The sequence below is a fragment of the Arachis ipaensis genome, chromosome B6, assembly GCF_059453495.1.
Source record: "Arachis ipaensis isolate K30076 ecotype BB chromosome B6, ASM5945349v1, whole genome shotgun sequence".
Classification (NCBI taxonomy): Eukaryota; Viridiplantae; Streptophyta; class Magnoliopsida; order Fabales; family Fabaceae; genus Arachis; species Arachis ipaensis.
In genome coordinates this window covers 49,516,476-49,521,211 of record NC_142441.1, presented here as the reverse complement: position 1 = coordinate 49,521,211, position 4,736 = coordinate 49,516,476, and positions in this window count along the sequence as shown.

Sequence of the window (4,736 nt, the reverse complement as noted above, 5' to 3'; positions counted from 1 at the left end):
AGAAGCACAAACACCTATTCCCAACCCATTAGAAGAGAAAAAAGGTCTAAAGCCATATGTCCCAAAGGCCCCTTACCCTCAGTGCCTAATAAAGAATGCAAAAGACAGCCAATTCTCCAAATTTTTGGAGATTTTCAAGAAACTTTAGATCAACATTTCCTTTGCAAAAGCATTAAAACAAATGCCACTTTATGCTAAGTTTCTGAAAGAATTGATGACCAAGAAGAGAAGCTGGAGGAATGATGAAACTGTTGTTTTAACTGAGGAATGTAGTGCTATCATCCAACACAAGCTGCCACAAAAATTGAAGGACCCTGGAAGCTTCCAAATTCCATGCATCATAGGGGAAATAATAGTTGAAAAAGCCTTATGTAACTTGGGAGCTAGTATAAATTTGATGTCCTTAATAATGATGAAGAGAATGAAGATTGAGGAAGCCAAACCAACAAGAATGGCTCTCCAATTGGCAGATCAGTCATTCAAATTCCCTCATGGAATAGTGGAAGACTTGCTAGTGAAAGTAGGGGAATTCGTCCTCCCTGCTAACTTTGTGGTATTAGGTATGGAGGAAGAAGCTAAGGCTTCAATAATTTTAGGCAGGCCATTTTTAGCTACTGCTGGAGCCATCATTGATGTCCAAAAGGGTGAACTTTCCCTTAGGCTACATGATGAGAGAATGATATTCAATGTATTCAAGGCCATGAGCTATCCATCAAAATCACTAGGAGAATGTATGAGGATAGATGCAGTGGAAACTGTAGTGCAAGAAACCTTTGAAGAAGCACTTGAAGGATTGATAGAGGGTGATTCCATGTTAAATGATGAGGTTACTGATGTCAACTTAGCTGAAATATCTATTCTAAGCACATTGGAGGAGAGGAAAAAGTAGAAAGAAGCACCCAAACTATAGTTGAAAGCACTGCCTCCTACTCTCAAGTATGCATACTTGGGAAGTGATGGAAGTTATCCAGTGATCATCAATTCTGCCCTCAGTCAAGAACAGGAAGAGGAATTAATCATGGTGCTGCAAAAGCACCAAGATGCCATTGGATGGACCCTTGCTGACTTAAAAGGGATAAGCTCATCCATATGCATGTATAAGATCTTGCTGGAAGATGATGCCAAACTCTCCATTCAAGCCCAAAGAAGACTGAATCCTGTGATGAAAGAAGTGGTCCAAAAAGAAGTGATGAAGCTACGGCAGGTAGGAGTCATTTATCCCATTTCTGACAGCCCATGGGTGAGTCCTGTCCATGTGGTTCCAAAGAAAGGAGGGATCATAGTTGTACCCAATGAGAAGAACGAACTCATACCCACAAGAACAGTAACAGGCTGGAGGATGTGCATTGACTATAAGAAACTCAATGAGGCAACTAGAAAGGATCATTTTCCACTTCCTTTTATGGACCAGATGCTGGAGAGATTGGCAAGACATGCATATTATTGTTTTCTTGATGGATATTCGGGTTATAATCAAATAGTGGTTGATCCAAGAGATTAAGAAAAGACATCATTCACCTGTCCATATGGAGTTTTTGGTTACAGGCGCATGCCTTTTGGATTGTACAATGCCCTTGCAACTTTCCAAAGATGCATGTTGTCTATTTTCTCAGACATGATTGAGAAATTCATTGAAGTCTTCATGGACGATTTCTCAATTTTTGGAGATTCCTTTCCCAATTGCATTAATCATCTTGCCTTAGTGTTAAAAAGGTGCCAAGAGATAAACCTAGTTTTAAACTGGGAGAAATGTCATTTTATGGTAACAGAGGGGATTGTCCATGGCCATAAAATTTTAGAAAAAGGCATAGAAGTAGACAAAGTTAAGGTGGAATTAATTGAAAAACTACCTCCACCTAGTAATGTCAAGGCAATTAAGAGTTTTTTAGGCCATGTTGGTTTCTACAGAAGGTTTATCAGAGATTTTTCCAAAATTGCAAAGCCTTTGAGCAACTTATTAGTCTCTGATATACCTTTTGTATTTGACTAAAAATGCACACTAGCATTTGAAACACTAAAAAGAGAACTTTCCTCAACACCTATCATCGCCCCACCTGATTAGAATTTACCTTTTGAACTAATGTGTGATGCATCAGACCATGCTGTTGGGGTAGTGCTTGGATAGAGGAAAGGAAATTTAGTGCATGTTATATATTATGCCAGCAAGGTTTTGAATGACACTCAAAGGAATTATACCACTAATGAGAAGGAACTACTAGCAATAGTGTTTGCATTTGACAAGTTTAGATCTTATCTCATTGGATCTAAAGTTATTATTTTCACTGATCATGCAGCACTAAAATATTTACTTGCAAAACAAGAGTAAAAACTAAGACTGATAAGGTGGATTTTGCTCTTGCAGGAATTCAACATTGAGATTAAAGACAAGAAGGGAGGGGAGAACAAAGTAGCAGATCATTTGTCCAGAATCCCCTGTGAAGAAGGTAGCACCCACAAATGAAGTGTCAATGAATTCTTCCCTGATGAGCAATTAATGCTGGTTCTTAAGGCACCCTGGTTTGCAGACATTGCTAATTTTAAGGCAACTGGGGAATTTCCTTCAATGATCAACAAGCATCAAAAGAGGAAACTCATCAATGATGAAAAGTATTTCATTTGGGATGAGCCATACTTATTCAAAAAATGCTCGGATGGATTGCTCAGAAGGTGTGTTTCAGAGGAGGAAGGAAGAGAAGTCTTATGGGATTGTCATGGTTCCTGTTATGGGGGCCATTTTGGAGGAGAAAGAACCGCAGCAAAGGTCTTGCAGTGCGGGTTCTTTTGGCCCACCATCTTCAAAGATGCACGAGAGCTAGTGAAGAACTGCTATGAATGTCAGCAGGCTGGAAATTTGCCCAAGAAAAATGAGATGCCATAGCAATTCATCTTAGAACTTGAGCTGTTTGATGTATGGGGATTGATTTCATGGGACCATTCCCAACCTCATACTCAAACAATTATATTTTGGTGGCAGTAGACTATGTATCAAAATGGGTGGAGGCCATTGCAACCCCTACAAATGACAACAAGGTAGTCCTGAACTTCCTCAGAAAAAGTATCTTTAGCAGGTTTGGAGTTTCCAGAGCACTCATCAGTGATGGAGGAAGCCATTTTTGCAATAGACCACTAGAGACCCTCCTCTTGAGATATGGGATGAAGCACAAGGTTGCCACACCCTATCACCCCCAAACAAGTGGCCAGATAGAAGTATCCAACCGAGAGCTGAAAAGGATCTTGGAAAAGACGGTCGGAGCTTCAAGAAAAGACTGGTCGAAGAAGCTGGATGATGCTCTTTGGAAATACAGGACAGCCTTTAAAACACCAATTGGAATGTCTCCATATCAACTGGTGTATGGTAAGGCTTGCCACCTACCATTAGAGCTTGAACACAAAGCTTTCTGGGCTCTCAAGTTGTTGAATTTTGATGGCCAAGCTGCTGGTGAAAGGAGGCTCTTACAATTGCAAGAATTAGAGGAGTTCAGATTCCAAGCCTATGAAAATGCCAAAATGTACAAGGAAAAAGCAAAGGAAAGACATGACCTCAAGATGGCACCAAGAAGCTTTGAGGAAGGACAGAGAGTGCTACTCTACAACTCTAGATTAAAATTGTTCCCTGGAAAGTTAAGATCAAGGTGGTCAGGTCCTTTTATTGTCACTAAAGTCTCACCTTATGGATACATAGAGATCATGGAAGAAAGCTCACAACGGACCTTCACTGTGAATGGACAAAGGCTCAAACACTACTTGGGTGAGATGGTAGAAGAGTCCAAGATGAAATATAAACTCACTTGAAAGAGAGGAACGTCAAGCTAATGACGATAAAAGAGCGCTTATTGGGAGGCAACCTAACCAAAGGTAATTCTCTTTTCACAATGTGTCAATAAGAGTTAAGTAAATTCTCTGTATTGCAAGGAGCTAAGTTTGGTGTTGCACACCAAATAAATCTAAGGGTGAATGTGCAATTCTAAATTTATGGTTCCACCATGGATTGCATGAAGGACACATTGTAACCCAGCATAATCAGTTGTCAGCTCCAAACAATCAGAGACATGACTCAAAAGTTGCTTGATTTCTAGTTCTAGTTTGCTATTTAGTTCATAGTTGTTTTCTAGTTCATAGTTTACTTTCTTAATAAAAGTACTTGATGTTTTCTGCATAAGACTCAATTTGCTACATAAGGCAGGAAACTAAGTTTGGTGTTCACACACTAATCTAAGTTTAAAAGCCTACAAATATACATGCGTACTAACAATCTTTCAAGTGCTTGGAGAACAAGCAGCTTTTGCAGGAATTCAATCAACCCTTGGAAGAACTATGCATTATCATCAAAGGATAAAAAAAGAAGGACATTAAAGCCACAGAGGGTGATAGCAGAGAGGAAGCAACTAGAAGGAACCACCAAGAGGTTGTATTGTTACTTAATTCCATCCGCTTTGAAATACTCTGAATTGGAAGTCTGAATGTTCCCTTGTGAATAGTCAATTATGTTTTAGTCATCTTGCATTCTGTGTGTTTATTCTGTGCAATAAGTATGCTAGGCTAGGTGTGTGTTTTTCACTTTCACCAGTTTAAATGTTTGTTTTGTCCCCTGAGTCTTTTCAATCTCAATAAAAGAAATGTTTGAACAAGAAGTGGAAGAGTTCCTTTTTAGCAAAAAGTTAAATAACAGTAAGTGGTGGCATATATGTTTGATTATGTAGTAGCTTACTTATAATGAATAAAAGGACAGATTGTTC